The following is a 23,525-nucleotide window of genomic DNA, read 5'->3' on the forward strand; positions in this document are numbered from 1 at the left end:
ACCCTCAAGCCTTGAGAAGCAGACCGGGCTCAGCACCACCAAGCACTCCTGTGAGAGTAGACGATTAGTGCCAAGAGGTAAAGAGCCTGAATTCTGGCTCTCCCACATACCTCTCACTACCTACCCAATGCCCTGGCTCTCGCTCGTTTTTTTCTCGATTAAGATAGAGAAAAGATCTGTCCCAAAGAGTTTACATGAGACTTAAATGAGACACAGCATGATAAAGTCTGCAGGCTCAACGTTTACAGCATGAACTCTCAACCAGTGCTTGACACTCGTTGCTATTTCCTTCTGTGCGTTTTTCCCCCTATGACTAAATTAGTTCCACAGGATCTCATCACCCTATTCCTTCTCACTTCCTGTTTGCCTGGTGCTGGCAAGCCACTTCCAGCTTGAAGCGTTTCTGGGTTAATTTTCAGGATTTCCTTTGGAAAGTCTTTTCCTCTTGGGTTTATCTGCATTTGCATGCATGGCAACCTCTCTTCCTTCAACATACAGACCAGCCTTTATTGCTTATCTATGAAGGGGAACAGAAGAAGGTCATATGGGGGAGAGGAAAGGTAGGAAAACTTACCGATGCTTCTGCTCAACTTCAGCTCTCCAAGGCCAGGGATGAGGCTGAGGTAGGTGCATTCTTTGCACATATGAGACCCTAAGTCTGATCTCCAACATCCCAAAACAACAAAATGCATTCTCCAAACTTTAACTATAACTTCAGCGTGTAAACAGCACATAATGACCCAGAGAGTCTCTTAAGAAATCTATTTAGGGGCTGGAGAGGTTATACACAGGTGAAGCGCTTGACCTGCGCAGGCCAACCTGGATTCCTTCCCAGGCTCTGCATGTGGTCTCCCCAGCACCTGAGCACAAAGCCACCGTCAGTCCTGAGCACAGCCAGGTGTGGCCCAGAAACACAAAAGAAAACAGATAGACTTTTAAATATATAAGAACCCTCCTATATCTTATCACCTCTGCCTCCACCTGCTCTTTGTAATTCAGAATCTATTAAAGAAAGGTGCTTTCTAGAGAACACACCCTTTCCTTACATTCTCTCTGAATAAAGAAGAGGAAGGAAGAGACGAAGGAGGGAAGAGAGGAAGGAAGGAAGGAAGGAAGGAAGGAAGGAAGGAAGGAAGGAAGGAAGGAAGGAAGGAAGGGAGGGAGGGAGGGAGGGAGGGAGGGAGGGAGGGAGGGAGGGAGGGAGGGAGGGAGGAGAGAACAGAAGTTAAGTTCAATTCCCTAACAAGAGAGAGGAAAGAAGGGAGGGAGGGAGCAAGAAAGGAAGGGAGGAAGTGAGGGAGGGAAGAAGGGAGGGAGGAAGGAAGGGAGGAAGAAAGCAAGGGAGGGAGGGAGGGTAGGAAGGAAGGACTGAGGGTGGGAAGGAGGGAGGGTGGAGAGAGGAAGGAAGGAAGGAAGGAAGGAAGGAAGGAAGGAAGGAAGGAAGGAAGGAAGGAAGGAAGGAAGGAAGGAAGGAAGGAAGGAAGGAGAGAACAGAGGTTAAGTTCAATTCCTTAACATCCTAGTTCAATTCCCCAGCACAGCTGCTACAGAACCCTAGCAGAGCCTAGAGTAACCCCTGCACACTGCTGGGTATGACTCAACATCCTCCATCACCCCCCACTCACAACCCTCCAAAAAAGAAAAAACAGAAAATGTTAAGAAATTGTTAACTGCTAGGAATTTGTATAACAGATCTATTATTCTTTTGTTTATTTTTTGGACAGGGGGCCCATTTTGCAGAGCTCTTGTCAAGGCGGGAGGCAGGATTTCACCTGCTAGGCACACCTGCCCTGCCCCAGACTGAGACTGCCTTACTCTGAAGCGCCTCCTCTGTTCGATGCCACTTTACTTTGCAATGGCATTTACTGCAGAGGAAAGCATGCAGACAGCATGTCTGTGTAGGCCTGTACCTTGTAAAACACACACACACACACACACACACACACACACACACACACACACATTCTTTTTTTTTTTCATTTTGGGTCATAACCGGCGATGCACAGGGGTCACTCCCGGCTCACACACTCAGGAATTTCCCCTGGCGGTGCTCAGGGGACCATATGGGATGCTGGGATTCGAACCCGGGTCGGCCGCGTGCAAGGCAATGCCCTACCCACTGTGCTATCACTCCAGCCCCGCACATGCACATTCTTGACCCAAAAGACCACTGGACCAGGACATCCAGGACCATATTGGCTTGTTGGCTTCATCATTCTATATATATGAATCTTTTTTCCAGGTATTAAATGCCTGTGGCCAATGAAAAAAAAGGGGTTTTTCCTCCACATTTCCACCTCCTCCTCCCAACAGCTTTACCAAGTTGCAACTTTGTCCGTATCTATCAAAGAGCCAATAGAGTTTAAAGGTTTGCCTAAATAATCCAGAGTCAATGAGAAAATGCAGCACCTCCTGGATGCTTCTGCATTTCTCAAAGAAGTACCTTTCCTAGGGTCTTTCAATAGTCACACACACACCCCCCCCCCCAAAGGGAAAAACTGGATTCTGATCCTTTACAGGTGAAATGAAAACACTATGCGCCGGTCTTTCCTCCTTTAAATAAGGCCTTGGAGGAATGAGACCAGGGGTGTGGGAAGATCAGTCTTTAGAGAACCTAAAAAAGACGGAACCCCCATAGCTTTGCAGTGTTTGAACAACCCAGTAGACTGGTGTGAAATCTCACAGCCCCAGAGTGGGCCTGAAGTACAAGCCTCTCTGAACCGAATCCCAGGAACCACAAGGTGCAGGTGACAGAAGGGAGGGTCAGTGAGGGAACGCGCCAAGAGCAAAGCAAAGCGTAATTAAAGGGAGCCACGTGTAAGATCACAGGCAGAGCTCGAAAACAGTGAAGTACAGGAGGCGGCAGATTTCATCCGATTTAGGTATAAAAGAATTGCCACGTTTTTCCTTATGAGTTACTTTAAACAGTGCGTAGAAGGTAACTACATAGTCACAGTTCCCCAAGTACACATTTTCATGACAGAATCCATTCTTTAGATACAAAAATACTTTTGCATATCATTTAGTGCTCCATTATAATCAGCTATAGCTTCCTCAAAACAAAAGCAGATTCATTTTATTTAAAGCATGTTATAGAAAGTGGTGTATTTAAAGTCCAAGAATAGATTGAAGCACCCAGAAAAATAGCCTATCACTAAACAACACAATCCCACTTTAAATCAGTTTTGCCTATTTTAACCTCCAGGCTGACATCTATTGTGCAATGGATTAAGGAAGACAATTAATTTTTTTTCAATCTTTGAAACATGCTAAGCATTGCTGAGTCTCTTTGGAGACATCTTTAATCCCCACCTCTCTTTAATAGGTATTATTATTCTTACTATACAGATGACGATACAGAAGCTTGGCATTTGTTCTTTCTAGACTTGAAGTGAGTCCATATCCTTACTGGGTATCACACAAAATATGAAAACCTTGTTAAAGAGAAGGGATTTGGGATCCAATTTTACTATTAGAAAAATGACAGGGAGATATTTATGCATTATATCTTTTGTATCAACATTTGAGCTTTAAATTTATAATCAAATTTGCAATACTTTAAAAGTATTATCTGCTCTAATTTAAATACATGTTCATGCCTTCCTTCTTCATTTTTATGGCATAGTTCTGGAACTGAAAGTGAAAAAAAGAAATTCTATTTTAGGCTGTTGTCCGAACCTCCAGCTTTTCTTAGCTTGATATACACAAATATGTGAGAAATCTCTAAGTCAAACTCAGTTTTGAAAAACAGCCAATCAGATCAAAGAAAAATAGCCACTGAAAGATATTTTCTAGAAGACACTATTCATGTATAATTATTTGAGAGAAAACTGAATCTCTTTAAAACAAAACAAAAAAGTCTAATCAGAAAAACTGCTTCAATAAAGTCTTAAAGGGGCTGGAGCGATAGCACAGCGGGTAGGGCGTTTGCCTTGCACGCGGCCGACCCGGGTTCGAATCCCAGCATCCCATATGGTCCCCTGAGCATGGCCAGGGGTGATTCCTGAGTGCAGAGCCAGGAGTAACCCCTGTGCATCGCCAGGTGTGACCCAAAAAAAAGCAAAAAAAAAAAAAAAAAGTCTTAAAGGTCTCATCAGAAAAACTGCAGAAATAGTGCTTTTCTTGCCCTACCTCAGATCATATTTCGACTTAACCTGCTTTTAAACAAACAAAATTTTTTAAACATTTTCTATCCTTTAAGCAAATGCTCTTTTCTTGGCTAAATGACGACGTTTGAGCAACGCCCACCACAGAAGTGTAAGAAGGCGAGTTGGCAACATGCCAGGAGAAATCCACGCAGCGTAATATGTTCCAGAAAAAGCCCAATAGTTTTCTCGTGAACCTGCTGGCTTGGTATTCACTTGCACAGGATCTGGAAAGAACAAAAGAAAAACCGAGGGATATTTTCCTTTCTATTAGTCTGATGAAGTGGCTCTCAACTCCTGGTGTGTGTGTGGTGGGGGGGGGGGCTCGGGAATGGACACATGTATGGCTAACTTATAAACACTCCCCCCCCCCACCCCCCCCCCCCCGGGGCTGATGTCAACTTTGTTTTACTACCCTTGAAACCCTACCTTCAAGTATGATGGTACTGTTTGTCCTTTCTGCCAGTAAAATGCACATTAGCGAGGGGGTTGCTTTGGACTGTACTTGTTTAATTAATGTTGTATTTATTCAAATGACGGTGGGGGAGTGTGTGTGTGTGTGTGGAGGGGGTGTCATCATGAGAACACTTTAGAGCATCCATAAACTCTCAAAATAGTATTAGGAAGGAGACTAGAGGGACTAACCTTTCTTAAAATGTTTCCAACGTGTGCTCATAACTGGCTAAAGTTATTCACATCTCTAGGTGTTTATGCAAGAATTTCACCCAAATGCAAGAGTGAAGATTTGTAAAAAGTAAACCCAGTCCCCTTCTCTAAAGTGAAAGAGGGGTACATTTTAATATTTTATACCTTTGGGCAACGTTTTCTTTGGATGAATAGTGCCTTCTTTAAAAATCACACAGGCTGGGATTTTTTTTTTTTTTTTTTAATTTCACAGGTCCATGAATGTCGGATACTTTTGGCCTCAGTTCCTGCCTGGCCTGAGGCATGGGGGGAGGCTGGGTGGGGCTGGGCTGGCCCAGGGCGTGGACTGGAAGCTTGACTGACCTTAAATGCCCTGCAGGCAGGCGGGGCGGTGGTTGGAAACATACAATTGTCTCCATGTGATGTTCTAGCACAGCTGCTCATGGAAACAGCCCGCTCTGCAGGAGACACCCGGGGCTCCCTGGCCAAGCCTGGGGAGAACCGAGGCACCAGAACTTGGGCCTGGCTGTGCTCGGGACTTATCTGCTCTCCTGGGTCACTTTGGGCGGGACTCAGGGGACTGTGGGAAGTGCCAGGAATCCCGTCCGGGTTGGCCCTGTGCTAGGCAAGTCCCTTACCCGCTGCACAATCACGCGGGCCCTGGGTTGTTTCTTCATAAATTGGGGCCAGGGGTCCCCAAGGCTCCTGGGGGACTTCGGGAGTCACACCTGGCGATTCTCAGCCAACTGGGTACGTGGGTGCCAGGGACATCACTAGGCCACCTCTGGTGCCCAGGGCCTAGAGGGGCATACCCAGCCACACTCAGGGACAGTATGGTGGTGCCAGGGATGGAATTGGGGTTGGATCCCTGCAAGACATGTGCCTTGATGCCTGTACTCTCTCCAGCCCTAACCTGCAGGCTTTTGGGGACCTCACAGTGATGCGGCTCCGGGAGAGAGGGGCGTGGCTTCTCATGGAATTGAATGGCTCAGTGTAAATTCTTACCATGTACTGTACGGATGGTATCATCCTTTCAGCATTTCTTCATCTAGGACTGCACTGGCACTGTTGTCGAAAATCAGACGGACCAGACACGTAATGCGACTTGGAGACGACCGCTGGACTAGAGCTGTTACCAACTGGACTGGATTCCACGGGATGTCAAAAGAATGCTGGCCGCCCACCTATGAGATGGTCAGACTTCTTCGTCAAGACCCTGAACCAACGGTTTGAGGCTCTTTGTGTTCCAGGAGTGAGCAGACACCATAGGGCTTCAGTAGCACGCAATAGGGACGAATGGAGACATTACTGGCAATTTGCTTGAGCAAATCCATGAACAATGGGATGACAAGTGCAGTGATACAAGTGATACAAGGACGGCACTGGAAGCCCCCGGCTCTCTGAACCCCTGGAGGGCTCTGCAGGTCAGGAAGTCATGTGAGGTATTAGGAGAAGGCAAGACCTTCCTCCAAACCCTCAGTGGCTTTCTGCAGGGGAAAGGCAGCTCTCTCCACCCCAGCCCCGAGTAAATCAGCAAACACAAACCCAGCAGAAAGCAGAGAACCCTGAAGCTCATAGCTTTAAAGCATCCTCCGACCTCTCGCCCTTCAAAGGAGCACAATGGAGCTCCCTCCTGCACTTCCTGCACATCCTTCATCCTTAAAAAAGACACACACACACACACACACACACACACACACACACACATATCCAGGCTACATGATGCTAATTTTGTTGTTTTAAACCGGTATGCCCTAAACATTGCCCTATTCATTCAACAATAGCACTGTAGCACTGTCATCCCCTTGTTCATCAATTTGCTCCAGCAGGCACCAGTAACATTTCCATTGTGAGACTTGTTGTTACTGTTTTTGGCATATCGAATACTCCACGGGTAGCTTGCCAGGCTCTGCTGTGCGGACAGGATACTCTTGGTAGCTTGCTGGGCTCTCCAAGAGGGACAGAGGAATCGAACCCGGGTCAGCCACGTGCAAGGCAAACACCCTACCCGCTGTGCTATCACTCCAGCCCTTTAAAAGACGGTTCCTCTCCCATTACTGTTATAATGACTGGAGGTACGTGCACACGAGGCTTGGGGTGACACAGGGCTGCCCACTTTAGTGGTGGAGCTTGAGTACACTCGGGGGACACAGCTCCCTTGACTCAGCGCCTGCCAGTGATGCCCACATGTCACACCCCAGGGGTTGGTGTCGTGGACGCCGGCTGAGCTAGAGCATGCATTCAGCACACGTGGGGCAGTGCTGGGGTGGAACTCACAGCCTGGCCTCACAGAGTCACTGGGAGTCCAGCAATCATGTGGTTACATAAAAATGCATTTCCTTTTGGCAGCAGAGTAGGAGCCCATCATTTGAAACTGCCACTTTTATTTAACCGCTTGTTGCCCCGCAAAGGGACATTCCGCATGGGTGTCTGGACGGCCTGGGCCGCAGTTTCGTCTCCTGAGTTTTTCAGGTAGGCTCACAGGTTGCTGAGAGCGTCCCAAGTGAGAAGAGACACTTCTAGGAAACCACCTCCATTGTCCAGCACCCAAGCTCCATTCTATAAGAATCTGGTGAATGCCGGGAGTAATACCTGAGTGCAAAGCCAGGAGTAACCCCTGAGCATCACTGGAGTGACCCCCCCCCAAAAAAAAAAAATCTGGTGAAAGATGAACTTTGAATTTTAGAGGACCTCAGAAAGCTTAAGTGCACCCCTGGACTTACTGGGGCTCAACAAATTCTATTCATTTATTCCCTCTCCTTTGGATGAGAGAAGTATTCTCAAATCAGATGCAAATGAAGTTCACTCTCTTTTCCAATCTAGATTTTCTGGTCATCAACATCTCCTTAAGATGCTCCAAATTGAGAGAGGTGAAGGGAAGAGAGAGAGAGAGAGAGAGAGAGGGAAAGAGGGGGAGAGAGAGAAAGAGAGAGAGAGAGGGAGAGAGAGAGAGAGGGAAAGAGGGGGAGAGAGAGAGAGAGGGAAAGAGGGAGAGAGAGGGAAAGAGGGGGAGAGAGAGAGAGAGGGAAAGAGGGAGAGAGAGGGAAAGAGGGAGAGAGAAAGAGAGAGAGAGGGTGGGAGAGAGAGAGAGAGAGGGAGGGAGGGAGGGGCCTGAGAGGGAGGGAGGGAGGGCGAGAGAGAGAGAGAGAGAGAGAGAGAGAGAGAGAGAGAGAGAGAGGTAAATGCCTGCTGTAGGGGCAGGTGTGGGGAAGGGTGGGGGTGGGGGGAGGGAAACTGGAAACACTGGTGGTGGGAAAGTACACTGGTGAAGGGATGGGTGTTGGAGCATTGTATGACTGAAACTCAATCATGAACAACTTTGTAACAACAACAACAAAAAGATGAGTTCCAAATACTGATGATATAATAAAACTTATGCTTTCAGTTTTATTTATTTTAAACAAAGTTATCATTTCTTTTCTTTTCTTTATTTTTTTCTTTTAGTTGCTAGGCCACACCAGGCAGTGTTCAGGCCTTACTCCAGGGTTGGTGCTCAGGGATCACTCCTGGCGGAGCTCAGGGGACCATATGTGGTGCAGGGGATGAAACCAGGGCTGCCTGCCGGCATGCAAATCCAGTGCCTTAACCTCTGTACTATCTTTCTGGCCCTGCGTTGCACCTTTTAAAGATGTGTGTGTAGAAGGAAAGGTGGGGGGTATACTGGTGACTTGGTGGTGGGGAATGTGCACTGGTGGAGGGATGGGTGTTTGATCATTGTATGACTGAAACTCAAACACGAAAGCCTGTAACTGTATCTCACGGTGATTCAATTAAAAAAAGAATAAAATAAAAAATAAATAAATATGCATATGTGTGTGTGGGGTGAGGGCAGATGGACAGAGAAACAGAGAAGAAGGAAGTGGAGGGAGGGGAGGAAGAGGAAGAGGAGAAAGGAGAAAAGGAAAATGCAGCCAAAATCTGCCCCTGGGGGTGTGGTCTGCGGCCTGCTGGCCCGGAGGCCCGGCTGAGCACAAAGGAGTGATTCTCTGTGCATTTGAAATCTGGGAAACAAGCACTTTTCCTTCTTTTAAAAATCGCCTCCTGACACTTTTTTCTTTACCCATTTGGGTGCTGGTGTCAGTGTTTGCTTTCCCCCTGGAAACTTTACACTCTGACCCTGCAACTCTGCCTTAGAAAAAGGAAAAATGGAGAGAAAAAGAAAACAACAACAACAGTACAAAAGCCCTTTCTGGTGTAGAGACTCCAGGGCCACTTCCCAGAGACCCTCCAGCCCATGTCACCAGCCCCTGGATTATGTCACAAAGAGCTGAGGCCGCCTTGCCAGAGATTTAACCATTCCGTGGTGTGTCTGGGGGCAGGGCGATGGCTTAGGGTTTGCAAACTGCATAGGCGAGGGGGTGTTGGGGACCTCTCCCTGTGTTTCTGGGGTCCCTTATTTTCATCTTAGGCAGTCACTAAACATATGCATTTTTTTCTTTCTTTTCCTGAATTTGGGCTGGAGCGATAGCACAGCAGTTGGGCGTTCGCCTTTCATGCGGCCGACCCGAGTTTGATTCCTCCACCCCTCTCAGAGAGCCCGGCAAGCTACGGAGAGTATCCTGCCCACACGGCAGAGCCTGGCAAGCTACCCGTGCGTATTGGATATGCCAAAAACAGTAACAATAACGTCTCTCAATGAGAGACGTTACTGGTGCCCGCTCAAACAAATCGATGAGCGACGGGATGACAGTGACAGTGACAGTGACTTCCTGAATTTAGGAGGTCATTTAAAACTTTCCCAGACCAAGACACCTTCTGCAAAATTGTTGACTTGCTCTTCTCAAATGCACATATGACCAAACACGTGCAATTCTGAAAGAACGTCAAAAGTTGCCTGAGACCACAAGAGTGGGCTAAAAAAGATGTAACATAAGCGGTAATTGCCAAGACTCCAGATGTTTGCAGAAAGAGTGAAAATGGCAGATACATACCAAAGTAAAGCCAGTCTCCAGATTTGGGTGTTGGAGAAAGAACTCTTAATCCTGAGTGGATCTGAGAGAAGACACATCCTAATCCATGGTAGTATCAGGAGTAACACTAGGTCAATACTACAACTTGTCTTTGGTGACAAAGAATGACTCTGAAGATAAGATAGATAAGATGCTGAATGGGACACAAGACACCAGATACTGAGATTTCTTCATTGAAAATACCTGCATGCAGAGGCGGAGAGACAGCACAGTGAATAAGGCTTTTGCCTTGCATAAGATCAGCTCTGGTTCAATCCCTGGAACCCCATATGGAAGAAAGGAAGGAAGAAAATGCTGGTGCCTGGAACTGGTGCAGAAATAAGTGTTCATCAGTGCCCTTCACTTCAGTTCCTTATCACATCCTCACGATCATGTCTAAGAGGAGTTACTCTATCTTCAAAGTCCTATCCAACCCTTTTATTTGAGGGGCCCCCATAAGCAGCACTCAGGAGTCACAGAGGTTCTTCCTGGGAGTGCCAGCAGTTGGTTCTGTGCAAGAACCGGAGGATATGATGCTGTTCAGACCCTGGGTGATGGGGGTTACCTGGAGCACTCTGCTGGTGCCAGGCCATACCAGAAGGCCATCTGGTGCGAGGGACTGAACCAGGGTCTTCCACATGCAAGGCATGTACCTTAACCCTTGCATTATCTGTCCAGCTCCTCAACCTCAAACACTTCTTACTTCAGATATAAGGAAGCTTTGCCATTTCCAACAAACAACTGTGACATTGTTGTGCAAAGGGCCCAGGAACAAGGCACTGCATGGTCAAACATCTTCCTTTAACATCTACCTCCCCCCAAAGCAACTATAGTCGCTTGGTACCCTGGGTCCTCTTCTTCGGACTTCACATGGTTGGGGGTTCCACATCCTCAGATTCAACTAGCTACAGCCACATTTAGTTGAATCTATGAATGCAGAACCAGGGAATATGACAGACTGACTATAAGGAGGTCTGAAGACAAATCCACTTCCATATGGACTCAGGTGATGCAAATCCATGAGTCAACTGTGCTTCCATTGTAAAGATGAGCGTACTCAGAGAGAAGTCATTGACTCAGAGAAACTCAAGCAAGATACTGGCAGAGCTGGACGCAACCATTATTCAAGTCCATTGTAAGTGCTCAGGGCTGCTGGCTGGTGCGAGAGGCCTTGTTTGCCCAGCTGATTCCTACCATGGCAGCCTTCTCAGTGTATTTGTCTTTTGGTTCTCTTTGATTCATAGAACATCTGAGCAGAAAAGGACAGTAGAGGCCATGTTGCCTGACACTGGCAATTATAAAGAGAGAAGCTGAGCCTCAGCAGGGATGGGTGATAGACCCCACCAAGGCCTTCACCTGTTTGGGTTCTGAGTGGACAGGAGCCACATCCACCGAGAAGGCGACTCAGAGTTCTTGCAAGGGAGAACGTTGAGGGAAACCAAAGGCCTTAACATGAACTCTGGAGAGGAAACTTAAGTGCGGAACCCATGCATGGCCAGTGGGGTGAGGGGGAGACTCAGAAGGAATCTATCAGACAGGGCACAGAGGCATAGAACAATCCAGCGTAGATGGGCCTCGACGCCTGCCCAGTCTCCCCAGAGATGTCTGGTGATGCTGCACAGTCCAAGACATGTGTGATGTGACATGTGGGGCAATGAAAACAAGATAAGAGGGACCAGGGAGAGAGATAAGTGGGTAGGGCACTTGCCTAGCAAGTGGCCGACCCAGGTTTGATCGCCAGCACCATATATGGTCCCCCAGGAGTGATCTCTGGGCACAGAGTCATGAGTAAGCCCTGTGCACAGCAAGGTATGGGGAAGGAAGGAAAGAGAGGAGGGGGTGGAGGGAGGGGGAAGGGAGGGTAAAAGGGAGGGAAGGAAGAAGGAAGGAAGGAAGGAAGGAAGGAAGGAAGGAAGGAAGGAAGGAAGGAAGGAAGGAAGGAAGGAAGGAAGGAAGGAAGGAAGGAAGGAAGGAAGGAAAAAGGGAGGGAGGGAGGGAAGGAGGAAGGAAGGAAGGAAGGAAGGAAGGAAGGAAGGAAGGAAGGAAGGAAGGAAGGAAGGAAGGAAGGAAGGAAGGAAGGAGGGAGGGAGGGAGGGAGGGAGGGAGGGAGGGAGGGAGGGAGGGAGGGAAGAGATGATTCTAGAATCCAGAAAAAGATAATTCAGCATTTCAAAGTTCGCCTTTCCATTTGCCATCAAGCTGAAATATCAAGGATTCCCATATTTCAAATAGGCTTTAAAGGCCCCAAGTCAGATAACTCTTGGACTATACATTTTCCCTGAAAATGCAAAATCAGAAGAGAAAGAAATTATCGCAGGGTAATAAACCAAGGAAACTAATGGTAGGGCGGGGAGTGAGCCGAGGGTCATTATTCCTGATGCCTATAAACACACAGCGTATGACCGCAGTTGACAATTCCTGTAAAGAACAAAGAAATAAGCACAGTCCCGACTTCTCTCCAGGAGAGAGAAATAATGGACTAGGAGAGGAAAGACTATGTGTAGCCCTCTAATTAGCATATTTCTTCTCTAAAGAAGACAACACAGGAGACCCTAATGCTTTTAACATTAAATTTGTCACTTCATTAAGTTGTTAGGGCACCTCATACACAGAAACTACTGCATTTAATAGATCACAAGTAGCAGGGGGCCCCTTAGGTAGGTCAATGACCTGGACTTGACTGAATTAGCTTTAATTGATTTACTTACCATCTCCAAACTTCCCTGGGGTATTTTGTAAATAACTATGATTAAATACAAGGTGCTCCATAAGTAGGCTGTGAGTGCGCGTGCACATGTGCGTGCATGCACGCGCACGCACGCACACGCGCGCGCGCACACACACGCACGCGCGCAAGCACACACAGAATATATTGTGACTGTGATACAATCAGGTACAGAACCTGATTAGCCCACTAGACACCCAGAATTTAAATCCTGGGCTCCCTCACAGCACCATTCACTGTTTGCTCAATCTGTAAACACGTAATTATTGAACTGCTTCTAATGTAACACCACACCCCGCCTCTGATGCAAAGCCCAGCATTACAAGATAAGCTCTGTCTCAAGTTTCTGCTCGTTATAGTGCCTGAAGTATTTGCTCATCTGCTCGGGGACTGAAGCAGAAGTAAACAGTCAGGCCAGTCTTAGAGGGACACCTGTGTTACCAAATCGACTTTCTTACATTGTGAAAGCAGTGAATGAGGTTTAGCCAGACGGTGGCAAGAATGCCAAGTCACGCCTTGGCGTGTGGGTCAAACAGGATTCGGGCCTTATCGTCTGCCCCCTGACCTGCCCAGCTGGCACTGCTTTCCTCGGTATGGGGTCCAACCTCCAAGGCCTGGGCCATCGCCCCTGCTCTGCCCCTCCTGGCCCTATCCTGCCAGCGCCCTCACCCAGAGACAGGTGGAAACATTGCCCACTACCCAACTCGTGGGGACCTCTGCACTGTGCATGGACATGCCTGCACTAAGGGCCCTGTAGATCTTCCAGACACTACTAAAGCACTTCCTTGGGAAACCCTCCAATGAGACCAGACGTTGGACAAGAGGCTCGGACACAACTTTGCACTGTGGTTCTCGATGATTATTTTCTGGGGAGGTGGTAGGGGTCACACCTGGCGATGCTCAGGGATTACTCCTGGCTCTGCACTCGGGAATAGCTCCTGGCAGTGCTCAGGAGACCATATGGGATGCTGGGGATTGAACTCAAGTCAGCTGCATGCAAGGCGAATGCCCTACCCGATGTGCTATCACTCTGGCCCACGGGATCCATTTTTAAGACTCTCCTTTCCCCACAGAGGAGTGATAGAGCTGAGGAACGACGGGGAAGCAGTTGCCAGCCTGAAAGCCAGGATTTGAATCTGGGTTTCTAACACAGTGATAATGCCTTAATGGTTCCTAACTCATCCAGGCTTTGCACACATAGCTATGCGAATAACCGTAATATCTGCAAAACCTGTGGACATGCCCCAGCTCACTTACTTCACTTACAAGATGCAGTGGGCACAACTTGTAATTCTCCACCTGATATTTAGAAGAGAAACAGAAGCCCAGAGGCGAACGCAACTGGCCAGGGGCCTCTGCTCATAAGCAGAGGATCAGACCGTAACAAGAACCCAGTTCAGGATTAGGGAGATGAGCCAAAGAACTGACCGTGCAGGGCTTGCATGTGGGAGCTCCAGGCTTGACCCCTGGCACTGCCTGGTGTCCTGAGCACTGTTAGATATGCCCCCTCCTCAAATAACCTGTTCTGCAGATTCCAAATTCAGACTCCTTTCTGCCACGTTCTTGGCTCTGAGGATCCAGGCAGCTGCTCTTGGTGATGCTGCAGTGTCTGGGATCAAACCCAGGTCTCCCTCATGCAAAGCCTGCTTTACATGTACTCTGCCCATTCGGCTATCTTTTCAACCTGCCTCCTCCTCCTCCTCCTCCTCCTCCTCCTCCTCCTCCTCCTCTTCTTTCTCTTCTTCTTCATCTGTTTTTTGCTTTTTTTTTTGGTGGTCATATCTGGTGATGCTCAGGATTTATTCCTGGCTCTGGGCTCAAGAATTGCTCCTGGCGGTGCTGAGGGACCATATGGGATGCCTGGGATCGAACCTGGGTCAGCCTCATGCAAGGCAAATACCCTACCTGCTGTGCAATCACTCCAGCCCTCCAACCCTGTTTTCTTTCTCTCTTTCTCTTTCTTTCTTTCTTTCTTTCTTTCTTTCTTTCTTTCTTTCTTTCTTTCTTTCTTTCTTTCTTTCTTTCTTTCCTTCCTTTTTCTTCTTTCTTCCTTCCTATTTTTTAAATTTTATTTTATAATGTTCTTTATAATTTTTAAATTTTTTTAAATTTTATTTTTATAAAGTTCTTCACAATAATTTATTGCATTCAATATTACAACACCAATCCCACCACCATTATACCTTCCCACCACCATTATTTCAAAATTTCCTACCATCCCTAAAGCCTGCCCCTAAATAATTTGTTTTATAGTGTTTGTTATGACTAATCTGCTAAAAATGATCCAAAAGTTTTCTTAGAGGAAAGTGTGTGAAGCATTCATCATGCCAAAAAACAGTAGCAAACAAGTCTCACAATGGAGACGTTACTGGTGTCCGCTTGAGCAAATCGATGAGCAATGGGATGACAGTGACAGTGACCCTGAGCCATTAAGCCCCTGTATAAGAGATTGCTAACATATTGTTACAGCTTGGGCTTGTGTGTAAATATTTTTTTGGAGGGGGGGCTGAGATCAGTTGCCTTCTACTTTACACCCCATCGAATGTGGTCTGCTACTCTGGGCACATCAGTGGCATAGAGTATGAGAGAACTGCACTCCAGGAATTCAAAAATTTTAAATAGAGTGATACAGCTGGAGTTAAATTTTTAACTGGATGATGACTTTGGGGTCCGAAGGGATCTCTGCAGTTTGTGGCTCTCTTCCAAGATTTATTTTTGAGTCTGTGGATCACAGCCATTAATGAGCTTATATGATGCCGCAGGCAGTTCGTGAGTGTGACTGTCAGGCTTCCAGAAGAAGAGGGAGATAAGGTGTTTTCTTTCATAAAAAGGCTTTTTTGCTTTGCTTTGGGGGCCACTCCTGGCAGTGCTCAGGGCTTACTCCTGGTTCCGTGCTCAGGGTTTATTTCTGGTGGGGTTTGGGGGACCCTATGTAATGCTGGGGATCAAACACAGGTCAGTGACTTTTAAGGCAAACACTTACCCATGATACCATCTCTCCAGCCCGTGAAAAATTTTTATTCCCTCCCTTCTCTCCCTTTCCCTTTGTTGCCAGTGTTGTTACTGCAGCCAGAGGTCACACACCTTTGGGTGGTGTTCACACACACCTGACTATGGTGTGGCCAGAAAACCCTTGGGGCAACAGAGATCACAAACAGTGGAGCAGCTATGATAGTACTCAGCACATGTAGGACTCTGGGGACTTGAACTCATGACCACACTCCAGCAACTCAGGTACTCTAAGATGCTGAGCCATCTCTGAGGGCGCCTCTCTCCTTATTTTCTTAAGCTCAACTCTTAGAAGTGATATTTGGACAGTCTTCAGATGTTTAAATATCAGAATTAAAGCAATAGCCAAATTCAAAGTCACTTCAAATTCTCTTAAGATGTTTGTAATGCCTTCCAACTTAGAAAATGCATACGAATGGAGAGAAGATGGTCTTTATTTCCATATCAAAGTCAATAAGAAATATTACATATATGAAATTTCTTAAAACCTCACTAAATGCTAACAGACAGCAATCCCATATGCTTATAGACGCTTCCCAGGGCAAGCTGTTTCTGTTTGTAGCACAACAAATATTTCAACTGATTGTTTTGTTTCTGAGTTTTAAATGCTAAACAGAAAACCAATTACACCAAACATATATAATATTTTTATGATATATCATATCAAAACGTATATCATATTTTATTTGTACAATGACACTACATACCAGTCTGGGTTGTAAAATTGCACTATATACTATATACTAAAAGGTTACCAGGCTGAAAAATTTATTTTTCAATAAGGGGAAATTTTCATTTGGCTGTGGGCAAGAAATAATCTCTCGGTCTTCATTCTGAGGGAAAGACATAAGAACTGGGGTTTCTTTCTTTCTTTCTTTTTTTTTTTAATGTAACAGGCCATATAAACCAAAAAAATAGTAATAATAATCTACCCAGCACATAATTCATTGAAACCTCCTCAATGTGAGGGACACGTTTCTCTGAATAAGAAGGCATCCTTTGGACCAAATGCACTAAAGTTGGTTTTTATTGTTATTCCCCACCCCCCCCAATCTGCTCTATTGCTCATATTTTTTTCATTTTGCCTTGAAGAAACTTGCACTAGTTCATTGATTCTTGATTAAAAACGACTCCAGTAGATCATTCCTAAGTGTTTTTCATTTTGAAAGGGCTGTGACTTCACAGTTCTAACTCTCAATTCTGACTCTCTATACAAGTCCCATCTCTTTCACATAACCGAGATGCAGTGGGGGAGGAGTACTCCCAGCACGGGCGTGTGGGCGATCTGACCATCTAATAGCCTCACGCTGAGGCGCTTCATGGCCAGCACGAGACTCCGCAAAGACATGAAGGGTTTTGTCACTGAGAGGACACAGGATGGTAAAATGAAGTGAGGACAGGGTCCAGGAGGTATGCCTGGGGCCAGGGAGCATTTAAGAGGAAGGATTGGGGTTGAAGAGATAACACAGGATTAAGGCAATTGCCTTGCATGCAACCCACCCTGGTTCAATCCCCAGCACCTCATTGGGTCTCCTGAGCACCGCCAGAAGTGACCCAAAAAAGAGAAGAGTTAGGATCTTCCAAGACTGGGGCCACATGCATGTGTGGATAAGGGGCTTCTGACATTGAGTCTGGAAGACAGGACACGCAGAGGCTGCTGGAGCGATCCTTGCTCACAAACGAGCAACCTGAACGAAGCTAATAGTATTGGAAGTCATGGAGAATTACAGAAAATCTGCCTCCTAGTGAGCACCAGGCAGGGCACAGTCAAAGGGTCCGAGGATTCTGAAGACACTGAAGAATGAGGCAGGTCTACGATTCAAGGAGAACCTGCAGTGTCATGGTCAATAGTTTGATACCCAATCCCCAACCCAACTGGGGATTAGGAAACCAGTGACCTGCTTTCATCAGGGAGAAGAGATCAATCCTACCATTTGCCTCCTCCCCCATTTCATATTTATTTCTTAATTTCATTTATTTTCAGTATGCTCGAGCCTTACTCCTGTGTTCAAGGTTCACTAGTGGTGATGTTCAGGGGACCACATACAGTGCCAGGGAATGAGCCCAGGTCAGGTGCATGCAAGGCAAGCATCTTACCTGTTGCATTACTTCATATTTTAATGTAGATCTGTGCAGTTTTTTTTTTTAAATATCCTGTGGGCCAGAGCAATAATATGGTCAGTAGTGTACTTGCCTTGCACATGACTCACCTAGGTTCCATCCCTGGCATTGATATGATCCCAGGAGTCCTGCAAAGAGTGACCCCTAAGCACAGAGTCAGAAGAAAGCCCTAGGTACAGCTCAGTGTGGCCCCCAAACCAAAAAAGAAAGCAGAAAAATATCCCTCCCTCCTTCCAACCAATCCTACTCCCCTGAGTTAATTGAGTTAATTGCCATTATGAGTTTCATTAAAATCCATGTTTTCCAAATACAGATAAAGCATTTTGGATGTGCATTTTTGTGGATTGTGTGAGAAACTACAGAAGGTGTACTGTGTTTCATATATTGGTCTGCAACTTGTCTTTTTCACTGATTATATTATCAGTGCAGATCAATTTCATTCTTTGGGACTGCAGAGAACCCGAGTAAATAGTATAAATGTGTTTTCTGAGGGAAAAATAGACTAGTTCCAATTTTCTAATCCCAGGTTTCTTTAGCTAATGGTTGGTTTCTTTCTTAGGATTGGAATGACATGGATCGATACATCTGAAATATCAAGAACTACTGTCAAAAAGCGGTGCATTTCATACTTTTACAGAAGAGACAAGAGGACTCCTCACCCCCATGACAGCTGAGCTGAGCATCAGACTTATGAATCTCTGCCAATCTGACAGATGAAAGATGTAACCTCAAGGCTGGCACAACTGACGATTAGGGAACTTGACCATCTTGACCTATATTTATGGCATCAATATATATTTTTATTAATAAAGCCTTTTTACTCAGTCTTAATCTGAGTTCCCTGATTCATAATATGACACTTTTCCCTCTGTATTAGCTATGCGTTGTCCTCAGGATAAAGCTCAGAGAATACTTTTTCTTTTACTGAATCACCGTGAGATACAGTTACAAAGCTTTCATGTTTGCTTTCAGTGACTGAACACCCATCCCTCCACCAGAATGCATTACCAATATTCTCAGTGACCCCCTCCTTTCCCAACCCTCCCCCTGCCTCTACGGCAGACAATTTACCCCATACTCTCTATTTTGGAGCATTATGGTTTGCAATATAGATACTGAGAGGCTTTCATGTTTGATCCTTTATCTACTTTCAGCACACATCTCCCATCCTGAATGATACCTCCAACCATCACTGACTTAGTGATCCCTTCTCTATTCCAGCTGCCTTCTCACCCAGCTCACGAGGGCAGGCTTCCAACTATGGAGCAATATTCCTAGCCCTTGTGTCTACTGTCCTTGGGTGTCAGTGTCATGTTATGATATTTTACATTCAACAAATGAGTGCAGACTTTCTATGTCTGTCCCTCTCTTTCTGACTGATTTCACTTGGCATGATACTCTCTATGACCACCCACTTATAAGCAAATTTCATGGACTTCATCTCTCCTAACAGCTGCATAGTATTCCATTGTGTAGATGTACCAAAGTTTCTTTAACCCGTCATCTGTTCTCACACACTCGGATTGTTTCCAGATTCTGGCTGTTGTGAACGATGCTGCAATGAGCATACAGGTGCAGATGTCATTTCTACTGTGTTTTTTTGCACCCTGAGATATATTCCCAGAAGTGGTACTGCGGGGTCATATGGAAGCTCAATTTCTAGTTTTATAAGGAATGCCCATACTGCTTTCCAAAAAGGTTGGACCAGTTGGCATTCCAAACAAAAATGAAAGAGAGTTCCTTTCTCCCCACATCTGATTTGCTCGAGTGGGCACCAGTAATGTCTCCATTTTGAGACTTACTATTACTGTTTTTGGCAGGTTGAATATGCCATGGGTAGCTTGCCAGGCTCTGCAATGATTCTGTGGTGAAATGCAGTAACTCAGGTCAGATCCTCCATCCAAGCCTCGGTTTTCTGATCTATTAAACAGGGAGAATAGGCCAAGGTTGCTTATTGTTTCTAGGAACATTTTTTGTAGAGTCTTTAGGGTTTTCTATCATGATGTCATCTGCAAATAGTGAGAGCTTGAGTTCTCCCTTTAATAGCTGAATGTCTTTTTCTTGCCTAATTGCTATGGCAAGTACTTCTAGTACTATACTGAATAGAACTGGTGAAAGTGGTCAATCTTGTCTTGTGCCTGATCTTAAGTGGGACGCTTTTAGTCCTTCCTCAGTAAGTATGTTTTCTATGGGCTTGTGGGAAATGACTTTGACTATGTTGAAGAAAGTTCCTTCAATTCCCATTTTATTTTTATTTTTTAATTATTATTTTTATTTTTGCTTTTGGAGTCACACCTGGTGATACACAGGGATTACTTCTGGCTCATGCACTCAGGAATTACTCCTAGCAGTGCTCAGGGGATCATATGGGATGCTGGGAATCGACTCCAGATCGGTCTTGTGCAATGGAAATGCCCTACCCACTGTGCTATTGCTCTAGCCCCCTGAAAAAAAGATTTTTTTTTTTTTGCTTTTTGGGTCACACCTGGCGATGCACAGGGGTTACTCCTGGCTCTGCACTCAGGAATTACTCCTGGTGGTGCTCAGGGGACCATATGGGATGCTGGTAATCAAACCTGGGTTGGCCATGTGCAAGGCAAATGCCCTACCCGCTGTGCTATAGCTCCAGCCCCCCCTGAAAATATTTTTAAAAATTAACTAGACTGTAGCACTGTAGCACTGTCATCTCATTGTTCATCGATTTGCTTGTGTGGACACCAGTAACATCTCCACTGTGAGACTTGTTGCTGTTTTTGGCATATCGAATACGCAACAGGTAGCCTGCCAGGCTCTGCAGTGCAGGCAGGATACTCTCGGTAGCTTGCCGAGCTCTCCGAGAGGGATGGAGGAATCGAACCTGGGTCTAATGCATACAAGGCAAACGCCCTAACCTCTGCTGATAAAATAACAGAACGCATCAAAATAAATAAGATTTTGTTTATTCAGGGGCCAAGAATAGTTCCTATTGCTTTAGCATTTATTTTACCTTTTTAAATTTTTTTAAAATTTTATAAGTTAGTTCACAATATTTGCTTACATTTAATATTCAAACACCAATCCTACCACCATTACACCCTCCCATCACCAAGTTTGGGATGTTTCTATCCCAAGCCCCAATCCCTATCCCAAAACAAACCGAAAGAATATATTTTGTATTGTCTGTTATGAAGAACTGCTGAACATGCTTACAAAGAAGTGTTCATATAGGAAACAGTGTGAAGATTGTTCTATTTTGGCAGGAGCCATTAAGACATCCTATAGGATATCGCTAACATGTTGTTAAAGTTTGGGTGATGTGAGCTTTGGTATATATACCTGAAAATATGTATATATGCATATGTATATATTTCCCTCTGTGATTTGTTGCCTACTGTCTGGAACCCATCAAATATGGTGTGGTAATTATGGAGAATGAGTAGGAAGTGTCTTAGGATGTGTTGTGTGGGCCAGGAATATGTTCACTCATATGTGAGGCTTGGCCGAGCATGTGAAGTGCGGCCTCTGAAATGTGGTGGTAGTTGCGTAGTGGAGGCCGGCTGCCGGGACTGGGTCCCTTGGGGTGGGGAGGGCTCTCACCCCCCCCCCGCCGCTCTGGGGTGCCCCGAGTGAAAACAGCCTGGCGTGGAGTCCGATGGCATGGCTACGGGGGCCTCATTTTATGCTCCCTTCCAGGAGAAGCAGCCATGTGATGTGGATGGTGGCCGATCTCATTTAACTTTTATTTATTTATTTATTTATTTATTTTGGTTTTTGGGTCACACCCGGCGATGCACAGGGGTTACTCCTGGCTCTTCACTCAGGAATTACCCCTGGCGGTGCTCAGGGGACCATATGGGATGCTGGGATTAGAACCCGGGTCGCTCGCGTGCAAGGCAAACACCATACCCGCTGTGCTATCGCTCCAGCCTCTCATTTAACTTTTAAAAGGAATAAACCTCCAGTTCACATCTTCCAACAACTAAAAGTAGACTACAGACCAAACATGAAGACCACTCAATACCTCTACTGCAAACTACAACACCCAAAAGGAGAGAGAACAAAGCAGAGGCAGGGTGGGGTGGTGGGGGATGGGGGATACTGGGATCATTGGTGGAGGTGAATGGGCACTGGTGGAGGGATGGGTAAATGATCACTGTATGACTGAAATGCAAACACAAAAGTTCGTTAAGTCTGTAACTGTACATCACAGTGATTCTCTAATAAAAAAAAATTTTTTTTAAAGGAATAAACTTCCTATAGGATCAGAGGGACAATACCGGGAATACAGTGCTTGCCTTGCATGCAGCCAACCCAGGTTTAATCCCTGGCCCTCCAGGGTGTCTACCCTTCCCCATCTTCCAGAACAGCTAGGAGAAAGCCCTGAGCACATCTGGGTGTGGCCCAGCTACCTCACAACTCACTCCATAAAAAGACATTTTGTCTTTTACACACATAAAGTACTTTTTCCTACTTCTTAGAGACAACTATATTTGTAGGCAGATACAAATTTAAGAGAGGATAATGGAGCTTATCTTTCCACCCTAGTATTCTATGCTTTTGTAACTTAATAAATATACTTTTATTTTTAGAAGTATTTTGCATTTGAATTAACATTTGACTCAGATGGCAGTTCTTAATTAGGCACTGAAAATGGATAAATGTTGAGGATTGATGAAAGAAAACTTGCCAGGCAAAGGCATAGAAAATGAGTAGTTCTGGGAGCTGGAGAGATAATATAGTTGTCAGGGCACTTGCCTTGCACATGGCCAAGGTCTCCAGCACCCCCCTAGGTCTCCCAAGACCAGTAGGAGTGATTCCTGAGTGCAGAGATAGGAGGAATACATAAGCACAGCTGAATGTGGTGCAAAAATAGAAAAAGAGAGTGAAGGAGAAAGAGGAAGGAAGGAAGGAAGGAAGGAAGGAAGGAAGGAAGGAAGGAAGGAAGGAAGGAAGGAAGGAAGGAAGGAAGGAAGGGAGGGAGGGAGGGAGGGAGGGAGGGAGGGAGGGAGGGAGGGAGGGAGGGAGGGGGGAGGGAGGGAGGGAGGGAGGGAGGGAGGGAGGGATGAAAAAGGGGAGGGGGAGGGGGGAGGAGGGAGGGAAGGAGGGAAGGAAAATGTGTACAGTGGTGAATCGATGATTAAGAGTGCAAGATCAGAGCACACAGCCGAGCCCCAAATCTCAACAGCTTTAAAGCCACTGAGAGATTTCGGAAAGCTCCAGCCTTGTGTATTCATTTTTAAAATGTTCCCAGAGGGTACGGGGATGTGGCTCGGAGGCAGAGTGCCTGTCTTGCAAGCGTGAGGCTTTAAGTTCAAACCGAAGCTCTGACACACTGGTTGAGTGTGATCTCAGGTGCAGTTCGCCAGTGTACTGCAACCAAACGCACAAGCACCACAATCAAGTATACAATCCCTGGTGAGCACCACAACCAAGGATGTGACTTCCAGACAATGCAGCAACCACAAAGGAAGGGAGTGGATGATGACTAGAATGGTTTCTGCTCTGTAGCATCCTGCTAAAGATGGAACAACAGAACTCACTTACAACTTTGAATATGCTTCCAGGGACGTTGTCAGTGCTCGGTAGTCAGCTGCCGTAGGAATGGAAATCAAGACTGATGAAGGCAACGATGCACCCTTTCTACTCTTATTTTTTAATTCCCATCGATACACACTGATCTTCAGTGGTCTTCCTCTGGATTCTCTTAGATTCCTGAATAATTATCAATTAGCTATGCCACAATATATAGCTTAAGAGATATTGGGTTCAATTTGCTAGTATTTTGCTAAGGATTTCTACGTCTATATTCATAGAGACATACTGTCCTCTAGTTATTGCTTTTCTTTTTTCTCTTGTAATACCACTGTCAGAGTTTCATATCAAGGTAATGCTGGTCCATGAATGAGCTGGGGAAGTATTTCATTGTCCTATTTTCTCAAGTCTTCTGAGCTA

General features: G+C 45.8%; 1 long non-coding RNA gene across 5 annotated transcripts in view; it reads right to left on the reverse strand.

The window, feature by feature from the left end:
- Nucleotides 1-3,050: 3,050 nt before the first annotated feature.
- The window catches only part of LOC129405108 (uncharacterized), a 42,984-nt gene continuing 22,509 nt past the window's right edge, over nt 3,051-23,525 (reverse strand). For 3 of the 5 annotated variants that reach the window (XR_008630328.1, XR_008630326.1, XR_008630324.1), the window contains 2 exons: nt 5,796-6,061; nt 3,051-4,372 (listed from right to left, as the gene is read on the reverse strand). This is a non-coding gene — a long non-coding RNA (uncharacterized LOC129405108). Of the gene's footprint in view, nt 4,373-5,795; nt 6,062-17,570; nt 17,628-23,525 lie in introns of all 5 variants that reach the window. The other 2 variants (XR_008630325.1, XR_008630327.1) reach the window with 2 other exon arrangements.

This window comes from Sorex araneus, chromosome 5, assembly GCF_027595985.1.
Source record: "Sorex araneus isolate mSorAra2 chromosome 5, mSorAra2.pri, whole genome shotgun sequence".
NCBI classification, from domain to species: Eukaryota; Metazoa; Chordata; class Mammalia; order Eulipotyphla; family Soricidae; genus Sorex; species Sorex araneus.